Here is a 17,699-nt window from a genome sequence, read left to right as displayed (position 1 = left end):
CCAGTGAAGCTGAGTGTTGGAAGATTCAGAATGGATAAAAGAAAGTCCTTCCTCATGTAGTGCATCGTTAAACTATGGAACTCTCCCCCACAGGAGGCAGTGATGATGGCCACCAAATGGGATGTCTTTAAAAGAGAATTGGACAAAAGGCTATCAATGGCTACCATGATGGCTATGCTCTGCCTCCACAGTCCAAAGCAGTAGAGCTTCTGAGTACCAGCTACTGGAAGCCACAATAGAGGAGAGTGGTCTTGCGCCCAAGTCCTGCTTGTTGGTTTCCCCAGAGGTATCTGGGTAGCCAATGTGAAAACAGGATGCTGGACTAGATGGGCCACTGGCCTGATCTGACAGGCTCTTCTTATGTTCAATCTCAGACAAAACTGAGAGCCAGTACAGTAGAGTGGATAGCATGTAAAAATTATTTAGTGCTTTTTAAAAAAGAAAAAAGTTGTTGGTACTCACCATGAAGTTGTTAAAGTAAGTACCACACTTTTAACAAGGTGTGTGTGTGGGGGGGTGTCCTGGTACTGTGTACCCTTGAGTACCTCCGGGGGGGAACACTGATATAATGTTGCAAGGAGCAAGTTGGGTATCCTACAGGCATCTGTTTGCTCTTTTCTGAACCTTTGTCCACCTCCACAATATACTTTTCAAAGTGAGATGACCAGAGCTGTATGCTTCCAAGGGTGGTTTCACTAATAATAAATAAATACATAAATAAATAAATAAATAAATTATTATTTGTACCCCGCCCATCTGGCTGGGTCCCCCCCCCAGCTACTCTGGGCAGCCTCCTTCTAGGGATCCAAACCCCTCTTAAGCATTAAGTGTGCATTAAGATTTCACTATCAATAAGTATAACATTATTATAGCAACAGTTTTATTCTCAGTCCCTTTCGTATGATCCCTAATATGGAATTCACCATTTTGCCACTGCATCCTGGATCTGCAAAGGTTGGAGTCCATTGGACTAGGACATACAAGGAAAAATGTGCACAATGGGATTTCCTTTAGACAAACTATTAAAAAGACCTTCAGTGACAAATCCCAGCAGCTTCACTGCCAGACACACTTAATGCTTAGAGGGGTTTGGATCCCTCACAGCTTAGGAGAAAGGAACAATGGAATGCCAGAGGATATGGCTCCTATTCTTTATATAACTAAATTCAGGTTAGCTTTGAAGATTAGAGGTGAATAAAAACATAATACACGTATATTGGTTTCAAAGGGCTAGGCAATGAAGACAGGTGCAAAAGGCTTGCTATTCAGGAATTTTCAAAATATGGCTCAATGTCTTCTGGCAGCAGAAAGGAAATCCCATTAAGAGAAAAACACTGAAGATAAAAGAAGTGAGAGCAGCTTAACTTTCCAGTATTAACATCATTAAAGGAGTTAATTATCAGTATATATCTTATTTATTTATTTATTTATTTATTTATTTATTTATTTATTTTGCTGCTTCTACTGCAGGTAATACATAAATGAAGCAGTCCAGAACAAAGCTTTTCTTAAGCTGAGAGGTTGTTTTTTTAAAAAGCAGCATCCAGAGCAGTTCATATTTGGTTAAAAGAAAGGAAAGTGGTTTATAGATCTAATTATGGCTGCAAAGCTATGTTGCTGATGACCAAGGGAATCATAAAATTGGAGCAAATTCAAAAATAATTATCTTGAGGGGACTGAGTGGTGGATTTATGGTTTGCAGGGAACTCTCCTCAGCTGTTGGGGGGTGCTATTTGTTCACCTAAATAATTGCGGCAATGACAAAATGATAATAATATTTTGCATGACCTGCAAAATAACAATTCTGTCTTACTCAAGTAAGTAGTTGAAGTGGTAAGATACAAATCTCATCTCTGTCTGGGATACAGTGGGGGTGTGGGGAGCATGATTTTGCTGAAGTATTTGTTCAGCTGACCAGGAATATCTGTAGGAAGTGTTTTTGATTCATCCTCCTTTGCAATTGTGGAAGAGAGTGATCTTTGAAATCTTCCCTGAGCAATATTAAGGAAGATGATTGGGGGATGAGAGTGTTATTGAAGGTGTGTGAGAGATCTGAAGCTTCATGTGGAGGAAAAGACAGGCTTTAAATGAAATACAGACAATAGTTTACAAGATCAGAGAAGAATGGGGATAGGAAGCATGCCCACAAACTGCAGGTAAAAGGCAGATTATACTAATCAATTAACATGTCCTAAAAGAGGATCAATTTCCTATACACATTTCACTTTTAAATGCAGAGATAAATACTGGTAAAGATTTTTTTTTCTCTTTAAGCTGACACACAAATCATGCTAACAACATGAAGCCAATGCATTTGCAAACAAATGCAATCTGACATTCTTTCTTTCTTTTTGGTCCCACCCTGGAATTGGCTTATTCGTGATTAATTGTGAAAAATAGACTCAAAATGTTCTCGTGCATTATGCATCATCTCAGCCAAGGTCAGATGTGACTTTCTAATCTAGGGAAATACTCCTTTCCGGAACAACTTGTAACATCACAGCCCTGAATCTTGTCTGTAAATACAGAATCCTACAGAGAATCTGCAGTGCTGGCTCACTTACAGAGAGAGGTAGTCTAAAAGCAGGCTTTTTAAAGTTGGTCAAAGGATTGGCAACCTATTGTTTACATGACCTTTAAAGCCCTAAACAGCCACGGCCCAATATACCTAAAGGAATGTCTCCACCCCCATTGTTCAGCCTGGACACTGAAGTCCAGTTCCGAGGGCCTTCTTGCAATTCCCTCACTGCGAGAAGTGAGGTTGCAGGGAACCAGACAGAGGGCCTTCTCGGTAGTGGCACCCGCCCTGTGGAATGCCCTCCCATCAGATGCCAAGGAAATAAACAACTATCTGACTTTTAGAAGACATGTGAAGGCAGCCCTGTTTAGGGAAGTTTTGAATGTTTGGTGTTTTATTTTGTTTTTAATACTGTATTCTGTTGAGAGCTGCCCAGAGTGGCTGGGAAAACTCAGTAAGTTGGGCGGGGTATAAATAATAAATTATTATTATTATTAAAATTATTATAACACATTTAAGATGCAAAGGGATGCACCCATTTCACTTTCAAGCGATTTTTGAACCGCTTCTTCTATTGGGCAGGATTCAATCTGGTATGGAAGGAACTGGGATTTGAACAGTAGTGGTGAGATGTTGCAGGCAAGGCATCATTGCTCACTTGGCTTCCCAGCACTGAGCATCGCTGTTGTTTACCAACATAGAGAAAGGAGCTTGGTGCAGTGCGCGGACACAGGGAGGCACTTTAGATTGGTTCCAGTACTGCGCCCATGCCACACTGAGCTCTCTGCCACCTCACCGCTCTGGGTAAACACTAGTAACATTGGGGATTCAGGTGAACAACACCGTCCTCCCTGCACCACCCTGCTGATGACTACTGGATTTGAACCTAAACCACTCAAGTGCCTTTCCAAAATCCTGATGAAGAATGGGAAAATGAGATGGATCTCAGCGTTGCTTATCAAGTGCAAGAGACTGAGCAGGGAAACTGGTCATGTGATCATCCTGTTCCTCTGTTCTGTTCTAATCTGTGCCTTCAAGCCTGGAAGACCTATGGAAACCTGAAACTACCAGTCTGAGCCAAAGAGCAAGGAGGATGCATCCAGAAAAGTTCTCCCATAGAACAAAAAGCCCATTGGCAGGACTTAAGAGACTGAAGGTATGGTCTCAGCTACTGGGTTTCAGCTCATGGACCATATATTGAGTAGAAGAAGAAGAAGAAGAGTTTGGATTTGATATCCCGCTTTTCACTACCCGAAGGAGTCTCAAAGCGGCTAACATTCTCCTTTCCCTTCCTCCCCCACAACAAACACTCTGTGAGGTGAGTGGGGCTGAGAGACTTCAAAGAAGTGTGACTAGCCCAAGGTCACCCAGCAGCTGCATGTGGAGGAGTGCAGACACGAACCCGGTTCCCCAGATTACGAGTCTGCCGCTCTTAACCACTACACCAAACTGGCTCTCAGAGAGGAGATACAAGCACTGATAAGCATTATTCTTTCAGATGGGCATCCAAGCTGTAAAACGGGAGGCTAATCTGTTACAGAGCAGCTGCCTGTATTGTAACCAAGGAACCTTTTCATTTAAAAAATACATTACTGTCCTAAGGAGACAAATCTGTAATTGTAGTAACGTAAGACCAGGGTGACCACTTGGGCATCACCAAAAAAGTGAGCAAATGAAGCACACATTTGCATACTTTTTCATATGCTAGTGTATATGTATAGGTGCAATTTTAGAACTCATTACTATACGTTAAAAACAAATACAATCCATTTCACCATGAGGAATATGATGACCAGGTGTTCTGTTTTCCTGTTCAGTCTGCTATCCGGGTGCTACCTCTTGATAAGCAGTGCTAAGATCCCTCTTGCTCTCCCTTCTTGGGTTTATTTTGGTTTAAACTGGATAAGTCTTTAGATAGAGGACTCCTTCAAATAGAGGACTGTCCTCTGTAAAGCAGGACACCCCAACCCCTATCAAAATTGGTTTTAGAAAGGGGAGGGGGTTTAGGTGTCATGTTCTATTTATTCCTCTTTGAATGCCAGTGCTGGAATAGTGTTCCAGTCAGATCTGCTCTGCAAATCAAGAGACTACATGCAACCATGCATGAGAATCTCCAAAAGAATAATAGACCGTATTAATTCTCAGCAAACAGTTCTACCTTTAAGCTTGTAAGAGCAATATGAAATGCATTCTGCAGACACTAAAGCTTTCTGCACAGCCACCAGCAACAACACAATACAGAATGTTATTGAACTATTAAATAATTGACATTTTCAGCACTGCAGCCAACACTACCTGAACAAACATCCATGGCTTAGAAAGAGGTGGGGGGGAGAAGAAAGCAAGTCCTGCTTTTGAGTAACTAACAACATCAGTAATACTTTGGAATCACAACCCAGACTCTTATCATTTCATTGCAATATTTCAAGCATAATTATCATCATGCTTAATTTGTTGAGCCTAATGTGAGTCTCATCAGTACATCGATAGGATTTCTACTGTAATCCAGCAATAATTAACTGGATTGACTGTTACAGTGTTATCACATGTCTGTTTGTAGTATCTGTCCTTAGCTGCAACAGCAGCAAAAAGCCATTAATCTTTTGGTCGTTTTATCAGCTAATTACACAAAGATACAGAAGTAGTACTAAACTCTTGACCCAAATCCTTGTATGAGGAGAGTGCCATGACCCAATACATTAAAAAATGACATTATTTTTCTCCTATCATCTCTTTTTGTTGATGATGTTGCAGGCAAGTTCTAATTACATGCAGCAGTACCAGTCTCTCTCTGTCTGCAACACAAATCAATTGGCACTGTGGGAATGGCATTCTCTAAACGGAAAGCATATTTTGCTGATAAGCTTTTGGCCCACAACAAACATGTCTTACAAAGCAATGCACGAAAGCCTAAGGAAAGCAAGAGGGCACTCATGTACCTGCCGCATCCTAGATATTCACTGTTCTGCCTTTAATCAAGGACTTTAGAGAAAGACCAAGATGCTAATCTTTTCTTGCAGCATATTCCCAAACAGGTAAGTCTGCACTCTGCTACCTTTTCAACAAGCAATCATGTTCTGATCGGCACTCTCCCCACTTGTGCTCCCCAGAAACTGGTATTCAGAGTCTTACTCCCTCCACCAATGGAGGTAGAACAGAACAAAGAACCTCATATTGGAAATAGTACATAAAGCCATTATGACTAGTAGGCATTGATAGACCTATCCTCTATGAATCTGACATAGTGTCCTTAGGTCCCCTAAGCATCTCCAGGTAGGACTGGGGAAAAGTCCTTGTCTGAAAACCCCCGAGAGCTGCTGCCAGTCAGTGTAGGCGATACTGAGCTAGACTGATCAATTGTCTGACCCAGTATAAGGCAGCTTCCTATGTCCCTATGCCCCTAAGCCAAGGACAGCAGATGATGTGGGCTGCAACTCCCATCACTCTCTGAATACAGCCTATGTAGGCTGAGGCTGATGGGAGTTGGAGTCCAAAAGAGCTAGGGCACCACATTAGATAACCCTGCCCTAAGGGCATTTTCAGGGTTGAGATTCCTGCATTGCAGCGGGATGAACTAGATCAGGCATAGGTAAACTCGGCCCTCCAGATGTTTCTTGCCTACAACTCCCATGATCCCTAGCTAACAGAACCAGTGGTCAGGGACAATGGGAATTATAGTCCCAAAACATCTGGAGGGCTGAGTTTGCCTATGCCTGAACTAGATGACCCCTGGGATTCCTTCCAACTTTACAATTCTACGATTCTATGACATGATGATGATGTTGATGAAGTACCACTAGGTCAGGATCTGGTTAATACTGGGTGGGAAGTAAATTTCCTGGGAGCTACACTGAGTTCTAGATGGGATAAGATTTGGGTATAAATGCAGTAAATAATAATAATGAATATATCCTAGTATCACAATGTAAAGTGGTCAGGCAAGTGCTCTCAGGCTCGTGCTTGCAAATGTTAAACTGCTGACTGAGAGTGAAATATTAAGTGGGCTACGTGTTGCTGGGCACTCTGTCCTATAATGCATCTCCCTTTTGAATTCTGATGTATTTTATTTTCATGAACTTGTCCTGTGGAGACAGTGCGCTCTCCTGCTCTCATTATACAGTTCCAGCACAGAAGCATCCCACCAGGCATATATTTTAAATTACTGAACAGAGGCTATGCTATGCCATTTTGCCTTTAATTGATTAGGGGCTCCGAGTTCCCTTTCTCCTGCACTAGAATGCACATTGGTCCATGTTTTAAGGGATGGCTTTGAGGACTGTGTGGCTATTCTTTCCACAGAGAACCCTAGGAAAGAGAGGTCGTATGGTCTGTCCATGTGGCTCAGCATTGCCTACTCTGAATGTCAGCAGCTCTCCAAAATCTCAGGCACAATTCTTTGTCACCACTTGGTATCACATCCTGTTAACTGGAGATGCTAGGGACTGAACCCGAGACCTGTATGCAATATGCTCTTCAACTGAGCTATGGTCCCACCACAAAGTTACAGCCAAGCTCCAAACCCTCACGACCTAAACAAACCTCAATACAACCTAAACCCTAAACAATGATTCATACCCTTAGGACAGGAATGGGGAACTGGATGGAGTGGGAGGCTGGGAGAAGAAAGGGAAGCTCCCAGGTGAGAGCTGGAAGGGGAGTCCACTCTATTCTGTGTGAGACAAGGGTTAAGATCTACCTTTGGGAGAGGGCTTTGTATTTTATTTTTATTTGCCCCCTTTTTCTTTCTTTATCTCTTTTCGTTGTTGCTTTTTTCTTATATTTAGATTAGTTTGATTTGTTTTTTTATTATACTGTATGTTGAAAAGTTTCAATTAAAAGGAATCATAAAAAGATAAATAAATTACCACCTGCCAATCTTATGCAAGTCTGAGTCCTCCCCCCCCCCTTTTTATGTGATGCATTCCCTCTTTTCCGGCAATGTGTAGATGGCCACACCAGTCTTCCAATGTGCTTCATTCCACCAAGACAAACTGCACCCAGCCAGCACTTCCCTCCTGCAAGGAGAATCTGCTGAGTCTGCTTTGTAGCTCCCCTATGAACTTCCCTCCCCAGCCTGCCCTGCATCTCTAGGCTCCTGCTGCTCCTAGCTGCCAAAACATCCCCTGGGGTCAGAGGAAGCTGCTTTGATTTGTTACGTAATATCTGGCTCATAGCTTGCCTCAGATTCTGGAGACAAGAAAGGCTATTGCATAATGGATTGAGCAAAAAGAAAGTGTATTTGCTGTGATGCTAGCACGCACACACAAATAAATGCTGAGCACTCAAAACTGGCTGGTCTTGCACTTGTCAAGTTCTTGTGTTGTAACTGCCTGGGTGGAAATTATAATCTAAGTCTGCGCTCATTTATGTAGAAATGATCCAGCTCTTGGCCATTCCCATAACGAGAGATTCATGAAGGAGGTTTAAAGGCGCCTTTGCCCTCCCGTAGGTTTCACACTAAGCATCCAGTTCAGAGAGACACTTAAGAATAGGGACCCCGAGGCTTCCGTTTCTTAAACATCACGTTCCCCTTCCTGACTTCAAAGGGAACTGCTTGAACAAGGACTTTAACTTTGCTGCCATGTAATTAGTAGTCTGTGAGCTTGCACTGCTCCAATTTGATACACTGCTACTTTGATCAATGCATGATCTAAGATTCAGCTTGCAACGTTTCCCGTTAATTATTTTCTGTGAGATTAAAAAATTACAATAATATTGTGCTAAAATCTTGTTTTACACACTCTCTCTCACACACACACTTCAGTTTATTAATTGGGGTGCTATAGCCTCTATAATGAAAACTAGGTAAAACAACCAAGGGGTTTTCAGTTTCAAGAATGGGAGGTGCTGAAGTGCATAGCATCTAACTTAGAAGCACACAAACGAGGGCAAGATGCTTCCCCTTTAATCACTGGTGAGGGGAGAACTGTGATCTGCAGTTACTTTAAAGCCCCTGTTTATTACTCTGTCACATGTGCTAGGACTGAAGGTGCAAACAGAGTCCACAACAGCACTCTGGATTCTATCTGAATCATCCACAAGGAAGAATCACAGCAGGGTGGCTATGTTAGGCTGCAACCCTCAAGTGGTGGTGGTGGTAGGAATCTGAAGGTGGTTCGGCTGAGCTTGAGCTGAAGTGAGAGTGGAGAAACAGTCTTGCATTCCTCCATATTTATTCACTAGCCATTTTCTTCCTATTGGGAACAATGCATGGAAAATTCAAGAGAGAGGTATCAATGAGCTCCTGGGGTCACCTATATTTCTCCCCAGTTTGGGAACCAGGACGGCTTTGGAACTTTCAGATCCAAGTATCTTCCTGATCCTCCCCCAGCAGATTCTCAACATGACCTCTTCCATCCCTAGAGCTCTGACATCAGTTGGGCCAGTGCATTGAAGGATCCAGCAGCAGTGAGTTGAGCAAGTCAGAGACAGACCAGATCTCCCTTATCACCAGAGCGCTGTCTCTGACATTGCCAATTTCAGTGCAAGCCTACATGTGGTTTCTTCTAAGCATGTTCCATTGTGCTCTATGGGAATTATTCCCTAGACAGTGTGGCGCAGTGGTCAAAGTACCCCCTCAATGGAGCCCCAGAGGGTGGCAACACAAAAAGGGACCTTTTCTGTGGTGGCTCCCCATTTCTGGAATGCTCTCTGCAGGGAAGCTCACCTGACACCTTCAATACATATATTTAGGCACCAGGCAAAAACATTCCTCTTTAATCAGGAACCTAACTGTTAATCTGTATCCCTTTAAAGCAGAGTGGCGGCGGCGGTATTGCCTTTCCCACACCCTTTTATTGTTATTATATTACATATTTTTGTGTTTTATGTTGTAAACAGTGGGAATGTTTAGGGATGCAGGAGATGATACATTGTTTATTATATCCTATTCCAACTTGTGTTAACAAGTCCCAGAACTTAGCAGAGTTTTACATTCCCCTTTTTAAAGTCACACACAGTGGAAAGCTTGCTCAGGTTCGCTAGAACCTCTATAATAAATGTCCTGGTATTTCCCCCTTTAATCCCTCTTAAAATAAGACACGACACAGTCTTCTATAAAAGCATATAAAGAGTTTACTTACAAGATATCATCTGTTCACAATCGGATCCCAGAAGGCAGACTCAGCTTAGAAAATAGTATATACATCATTAGGAGACTATTCCTTAAGAGAGATAGCCCCTTTTCCTCTCTTGGCTGGAAGCCAAGAGAGCAGCTTGCCTAAGCACATGTTGCTCGGTTGAAAGACAGTCGGAAAGAGAGAAAGATGGAGTCTGGCCCCTGTGCTTTTGTCTTTACCTGCACAGGTGAGGCCACACCCATCTCCAGTTACACAGAGGAAGCCCATCCCAGCCCAGAATAAACAGGAAGTTCCGGCTGGCAGACTGAGACCCCCCTTCATGTCAACTCTAGCAATGTTGTGTTTGACTGCTCCTGTGTTTTACATCCCACATAAACCACCCTGTGAACTCTTGATGAAGGATGGTATATAAAATTAAATAATTAATCAATTAATAATGGAACCTGGCAGACCAGGGTTTGACTCCCCACTCAGCCATGAAACACAATGGGTGATCTGGGCCAGTCACACTGCCCCTCAGTCTAACCTATCCCACAGGGATGTTGCAGGGTTTAAATGAGGAGGGGGACAACCATGTATGGCACCTTGAGCATCCTGGAGAAAAGGGTGGGGTATAAATGTAATTCCCCCCCTTAAAGCTGTAGATTTTGCTTCCAGTGATAAAAGTTGCTAAGTGCCTGGTTTTATAAACAATATGGTACTAGTAAAAGGTTTGCATATTTACACTGAAGTAAGTCGTAGAATTGTAGAGTTGGAAAGGGCCATAAGGATAATCTAAGATAGTATAATAATAATAATAATAATAATAATAATAATAATAATAATAATAAAGGATGCATTGCAACAATAAATGCAGGTCCCAGTGTGCTGCCTTTCAGCTAGATCTACTTTCTGTGCATGTATGTGGACAAAAGATTTGGAACACTTCAATATCTTTTTTTGGACTGCCTTAAATTGAGTTTTCCTTGAAGTTTCATTGTATGTAACAGAACTGGCACACCATTCTCCTGAAACTGAAGAACCTAGCATTTTCAGAGTAGCAAAATGATTAACTTTGGAGATACAAAACAACTCTTCCTTGGTGTTTATCCCGCATACCTTCTCTAGAGTGACCTTAGCAGCCAATCCTCAATGGCGGACTCACCTCATTTCTTTTTCATTGGCTCCAGCCAGCATAAAGGGTGAGAAGTGTCTAAAAAGCTCCCCTTTCATGCTGATTGGGTGGCTCTAGGACTCTAGAGACAGGGATCCTGCTGCACAAATAGTAGAACCATAGGACTGTAGAGTTGGAAGGGACCATGAGGATCATCTAGTCCAACCCCCTGCAATGCAGGAATCTTTTCGCCCAATGTGGGGCTTGAACCCATGACCCTGAGATTAGGAGTCTCATACTCTACCAACTGAGCTATCCCAGTGGGTCTTCAACTCCCCCTGCAACGCTGGACTACTCCTCTGAATACAGCTAACACATTATATGCTCATGTGAGAGACTGTGCAAAGCCTATACAACATCACAACCCCACAAATAGCACAGGGGATATTAAAAGCATGCCATGTGTGACAATGATTGGAATCATTTCAATATCGGGGTTGGCTCATTTCAACATCTACCGATAGCTTGCATGTACCATCTAATAGGGTAAGGTAACATAAAGGACCCTTGGATGGTTTAGTCCATCAAAGACGACTATGGGTTGGGCGCTCATCTCGCTTCAGGCAGAGAGAGCCGGCGTTTGTCCACAGACAGCTTTCCGGGTCATGTGGCCAGCATGGCTAAACCACTTCTGGTGCAACGGGACACAGTGACAGAAGCCAAAGTGCACAGAAACGCCATTTACCTTCCCGCTGCAGTGGTACCTATTTATCTACTCATGCTGGTATGCTTTAGAATTCCACAGGCAGCTCTTTGATATAGCATCCAACACAACTGTACTGGTGGCATTCATTCACACAATTAGCTGCCAGCCCCTGCATACAGTAATCAAGGAATGTACAAAGCTACCTTATATGGAATTAGATCAATGGTCCATCTAGCTGAGTTCTGTCTACTCTGACAGGCAGCAGCTCTCCAGGGTTTCAGGCAGGGTTCTCTCCCAGCCCTACCTGGAGATGCCTGAGATTGAAATTGGGGACCATGAACATGAAAAATGTATGCTCTACTCATCAGCTCCAGCTTCTTCTCAAGCATGAAATTTCTCAAGAGAAATCAAGTGGGGGGATGTGTACACACACACACACACACAAAACTAGCCTTCAGAAATATTACGAATTGAAGTTTCAAAACAAAAGAAACCCTGCCTTTATGCCCAGCCAACTTCATACCCCTGAACAAAGTTTAGGCTTAAGGGAACAAAAACAAACAGTTCTTAAAACATTTTATTTATGGGATTCTACCTTAAACCGAAGCTGAGAGACTTGGAATTAAGTCCTGTTTTAGCCCTCAGCCAGTTGCTATCTCCCCATCTCAATTCCACACCCATTAAATGTTAATAACTACTGAGCAGAGTTGTTTTCAAGATTACATTAGTGGCAGCAATACTCTCAAAAATGAAGACGATGTAGTCTAGCGGCAAGAGAGTTACATGCAGATCTACTCAGAGGTAATGCCCACTGAATTCAATGGGACTCTCAGGCAAGAGTTTGTGGGATTGCCATTTTAGACTTGGTTTTACTTCTGTGTTCCATGGACTGCTCTCATACATTAGATCATTCTTACACTGAGATAATCCCCATGTATTTCTCTCTCTTTAAAAAGTGTGTGTACAGAATGTAGAGCACAATTTATTCTTTCCCTTCCCAAGACTGGGCAGCAGCTGCATGGAGCAGCTGTCCCAATCTGTGGCTCTCACAATGGTGGCGGCAGCAGGGTAGAATACTCACAGGTAGTTATCAGGTATTTTCATCTTTCCAGCATTTTCAATCATAATAATTAGCATTTATATAGCACTTAAGTATTCAAAGCACTTTGTGTGACATCATCTCAGTAATCCTGACAACAACCCTTTAAGATAGGTCAGGGCATATTAGCATCCCCCCCCCCCATATGGCAGATGGAGTTGAATGCTGAAGCCAGAGATAGTCGCTTGCCTAAGCCATCTACTGAGTTCATATGAATAAGGTTGAATGTGCACAGGGAATTCTACATCAATGCAGGATAAATACATTTTCCTATACAATAGATTATTCTCTCTGTCACTCTCTCTCAAAAAATGTCACTTATTAAGCATCTTTTTCATCATGTGGATAATGCACTCAACTGCAGTTCTCCATCAAAAACAGGAATAGTGACCCATGTCAACAATAGACTGCATTAAATATCATAAACCAATTTACAAGCCATAGGTAGTCCTGTATATAATCGGGAGGAGCAAAGCCTTAGAACAGGCACCCTCCAGATGTTGCTGAATTCCCACTCCCATTTTCGCTGACCATTAGTCATGTTGGATGGTCCAACATCTATATAGAGGGGGCACCACGTTGGCTATCTCTGCCAGTCAGCTCAGATACACAGCAGCACTTCAAGTTAAATATCCTACGCAGACAATGCCACCATCTATGGTGGTTGGATTTACCAGCACCTCCACGCTGCCTAGGCGGATCGTTGGGCGCAGGGGGCTGTCCAAGCTAAGAAGGAAACTGAACGCAGCGCTTCCACGAGGCAGAGCCCACCGACCACTTTTTGTTCTCCTGCTAGGAAGATACCGAAAGAGGCTGCCTGTTATTGCCGGCAACATGGAGGGGGGGGGGAGAGAATGAGACGGGGAAGAGTCTATTTTACCCCCTAATATTGGGGTCGGTGGGTGGGTGAGCAGATAATATGCCGGCGTGAAAGAAAGCAAGGCACATCCTCTTTCCTATCCCATCTGAACAGCTGTCGGGGAAAGGGGAGCGGAGTCGGGGACGGGTGATCACTGCCAGAGTCAATCTGCCCGCAAAAAAAAAAAAAAGCCAGGCGTGAGGTTGTTTTGGTGCTGCTGCTGTTGTTATGTCTATTCGGCTAATTTAGTATTTGCCTGCCCGGGAGTGTATATGTTCGGAGAGGAAGGGAGGGAGTGATGGGAAGAGGAGAGGGCTTGTTTGGGTCCTACGCTGAGAACCAGCCGCTTTGGAGTCCTGAAGCCACCTCCTCGTGTTAGGAGCAGGTGACTGGGGAGAAGAAAGAGGGAAAAGAGGGCCAGCAGGCTTAAAAACTTGCGCAGGAGGAAATAATGTTGAGAGGCTGCCGCGGGGGCGGGCGGGGGAGGTTTCTGTGGGGGAAGCCGGCAGACCGTCCAGAGCATTCGAGTGAACCTGACCCATCACAGCCTTTCCTAACATCTCCCCCCCCCCGCCGCACTCCGCGCAAGTGGGCACAGGGACCCCCGAAGCCGCCCCGTCCTCTGCCCGCAACCCACCCCGCTGTTAAGTCCAACGCGCGGCTGCTGAGCATCACCTCCCTGAAAGGATGCTGCAGCAAGCATCTCTGGCGGGTTGGTACCCAAAGTGCGCGCGAGGAAGGAAAGGATGCTGGAGAAGGGACCTACCTGGTTCCGCGAAGGAGCTGCCTCCTGTTCCTCCCTTGGCAGGACAAAGAGCCGCCTCGCCCCCTCGCCAGTCCTCGCACTCCGAGCCACGGCACTCGCGCAGCTCCGGCTCCCCCGCCCCGACTAATGACAGCGCCGGAAAGAAGGGGAGCCGCGCGCAAAGGGATGCGGAGCTATATACGCAGCGCAGGGAGCGGCCACCCAGCGGCGCCCGCTGCCTCCGAGCGCCTCCGTTTTCAGCCCGCTCTGCCGTTCCCACTGCGGCGGCCAAACCATGAGCCGCGGCGCCCTCTGCCGGCGCAAAGAAGGCACCGTCGCGCGGGCAGCCGCTGCCTCGTCCCCTCGAAGTTGGAGACGGAGTCCACCCATGAACTTGGCGATGGCGCAGGATAGAAGGAGTTGTGTTGCTGGTTCAAGGCCTCCGATGAGCTTGGGCTTCGGTTGCAAAAGGAAATGAGGGAAGAATGGCTGCCTTGTGAACTTCCAGGACGCGAAGACGGGATCCAAACTATGATTTTCTGTCAGTCGCTATGTTTTCTCCTGCTCTGGAGGGTAGGACTCGAACCAAGTTACAATAAAGGAGATTCCGACTAAACACCAGGAATAACTTTCTGACAGTAAGAGCTGTTGGACAGTGGAACGGTCTCTCTCCAGAGGTTGTGGACTCTCCTTAATTGGAGGTTTTTAAGCAGAGGTTGGATGGTCTTGGGTGCTTTAGTTGAGATTCTTGCATTGCAGACTAGATTGCCCTTAGGGTCATTTCCAACTCTTACAGTTCTATGATTCTATAGTAGCATAGTGTTGAAGCTTTTTGAACCCTTTCCTTTCCCCATTTCAAGGCTGGCAAAGGGAAATGTGAACATCTGCAATGGGCTGTGTTGTAGCTACCCAATACACAATTTATTGAGCAGTTTGTTAAATTATATTAAGAAGTCACACCCTTGATGGGGTGTTGGGTGTATGCATCCCAAAAGCTCATCACAGAAAGCAGACTTTTGCAGAGTTGTCTATACTAGGCCAACACCAACATACACCACTATATATACATGCAAATAATTGATGTTACAAGTAATCTTCTGTCTCTGAGCCCAGAGGGTGTTCTTTGCTTCAAAGTCCTTACTGTGTTAAAGTCCACAGAGATGTCCTAAGCTGAGTTGCTTGCAAAGTCCTGTGACTGCTAGGGTTCTCTGAGTTCGAAAGTCTGGCAATTTTCCAACTTCTTTCTCAGAGAACTTTTTCAAAATGGCTTCACTGGAATCCACATTTCCAGCAGATAGTCTTCAAGGATTCCTACAATCTCCTAACACAAGCCACACAGTAGGTCTAACATGAGACCTTTTAAACACAAAGTTACTCACCAAATCTGCCCAGTAGCACATAAGATAGTCACAATATGCCTGCAGGTGCATTGTGGTGAATGAGCCATCTCTGCTGACTTGTGAAGAGTTAACCCATTAACTGCATTCCTTAACAACCCCCACTCCATCAATGGAACTTTCTTCTAGGAAATGTCTTTAAAATCAGGATACCTGACTTATAAAATGTATCATCTGAGCTCTGATGGACCTTCAGGCTAGTGCTGCCTGCCTGGTACATTAGGCCAAATAGGGCACTGCCCCACCAACCCCAGGCTGCCCTCAGCCAGCCCCCACCTGGCTGCCTTTTTATTTACATTCAGTCCAGCAGGTGGTGCTGCCTGTCAGTTCCTCCTCCTTAATTTCAGTGATTTCCTACTTGTATAATTCTTCAGGAAGGTGGGTGGGGACAAAAGCTATAATTAGTTGGCTCTGCCTATCATTGGCTCTAGCACCACCTACAGTTAGTCTCCCTGCCTTCTGCCCTACCAGTGTTAATGGTTGCAAACTATTTTATGCTGCCACTATACATTGAAGTTTTTCTCCTCTTTATTCTTTCTCAATTGTTTTTAATTACTAATGTATATTGCATTTTATTTTTACTTTTTTACTTTCTTGGGCTCCATGATCACTGCAGATGGTGACAGCAGTCACGAAATTAAAAGATGCCTGCTTCTTGGGAGGAAAGCAATGACAAACCTAGACAGCATCTTAAAAAGCAGAGACATCACCTTGCCAACAAAGGTCCGTATAGTTAAAGCTATGGTTTTCCCAGTAGTAATGTATGGAAGTGAGAGCTGGACCATAAAGAAGACTGATCGCCGAAGAATTGATGCTTTTGAATTATGGTGCTGGAGGACACTCTTGAGAGTCCCATGGACTGCAAAAAGATCAAACTTATCCATCCTTAAAGAAATCAGCCCTGAGTGCTCACTGGAAGGGCAGATCCTGAAGTTGAGGCTCCAGTACTTTGGCCACCTCATGAGAAGAGAAGACTCCCTGGAAAAGACCCTGATGTTGGGAAATATGGAGGGCACAAGGAAAAGGGGACGACAGAGGATGAGATGGTTGGACAGTGTTCTCGAAGCGACTGGCATGAGTTTGGCCAAACTGCGGGAGGCAGTGGAAGATAGGGGTGCCTGGCGTGCTCTGGTCCATTGGGTCGCGAAGAGTCGGACACGACTGAACAACAACAACATTGCATTTTTAATGCAGTATCTTGCTATAGGCTACCCAGGGAATATTTATTGATAGGTGGCTATATAAATAGAAATAATAATAATTTTGCTTGTAGTATGGCTGCCCCTCTAGTAGTAAGTGGCATGCCTACTCATCTAGTGACTTGATTTGGGGCAAAGAATCTCATGATTGTTAGGGGAGTTATGCAAAGAAAAATTATGACTTAGAGCAAAGCACACAGAACTGAATGGAACTAAATGCCTTTTTTTTTTGTTTTGTTTATCACTAAAGTTGAATACCCCAAACAGCTTTTTAATAGCAAGCCTGTAGGCAGGAGTTTCTGCAACAAGAAAGAAGCATTTCAGATTTTGTAAGCAGGCCTCCTCTATTGTGGCCTGGTATTCCAGTGACAGCTCAAACATCTGGATTTCTTGCAGCATTGAAACAAACTGGCATTTACAGCTGAACAGTTGATTAAATGTTAAACTGCTGCCTTAATCCAGTAGAATAGAATAGGAGAAGAGCCCTACTGTATTAGGTCAAAGTCCCATCTAGCTCTCCATTCTCTTCTCACATGGGAAGTCTGAAAGCAGGACCTGAGCACAGTAGGTTTTCTATTTTAAAAATGAAACAAAGTAGCTTTCAAAGCAAAAAGCAATAAAACAAGCAATGCTTTTAAAAATATTCTTTGATTTGTATAACTCAGGGAAGTTTGGGGTTTTTTTCATAATTTCTCTTGTGTTGCATACTTTATTTTGCAATGTAAAAATTACTTAGTATAATTTATTTTAATGTTTCAAGGAGCAACTTGTGCCAGGCACTGAAGCCTTGGTCCCATTCTCTGAAGATCTTATTTGACCATGCTTCTGGGTTCTAAGATTTTGGTGGCTTTCAAGTATACCTGTATTCATGAGAGCTGGAGACTTGCTTTAAAATAATGAAATCTGAGATCCTCAGGAAGCTGAACTTTACTTGATATGACAGGTTTTCTTCAGAAATCCCATGGAATCACAGCATGTAATATATATGTCTACTCCCATTAATT

The 17,699-nt window shown here is 43.9% G+C and overlaps 1 protein-coding gene across 1 annotated transcript in view; it reads right to left on the bottom strand.

The window, feature by feature from the left end:
* The window catches only part of LOC117045079 (microtubule-associated tumor suppressor candidate 2-like), a 96,951-nt gene extending 82,709 nt beyond the window's left edge, over positions 1–14,242 (bottom strand). The window contains exon 1 of the mRNA XM_033145861.1: positions 14,121–14,242. The gene's annotated coding sequence lies outside the window, so the exon portion shown is untranslated. The remainder of the gene's footprint in view (positions 1–14,120) is intronic.
* Between the last annotated feature and the right edge of the window lie 3,457 nt (positions 14,243–17,699).

Source organism: Lacerta agilis, chromosome 4 (assembly GCF_009819535.1).
Source record: "Lacerta agilis isolate rLacAgi1 chromosome 4, rLacAgi1.pri, whole genome shotgun sequence".
NCBI lineage: Eukaryota > Metazoa > Chordata > Lepidosauria > Squamata > Lacertidae > Lacerta > Lacerta agilis.
The sequence above is the reverse complement of the archived record's forward strand: the minus strand, read 5'-3'. Positions and strand labels throughout refer to the sequence as shown.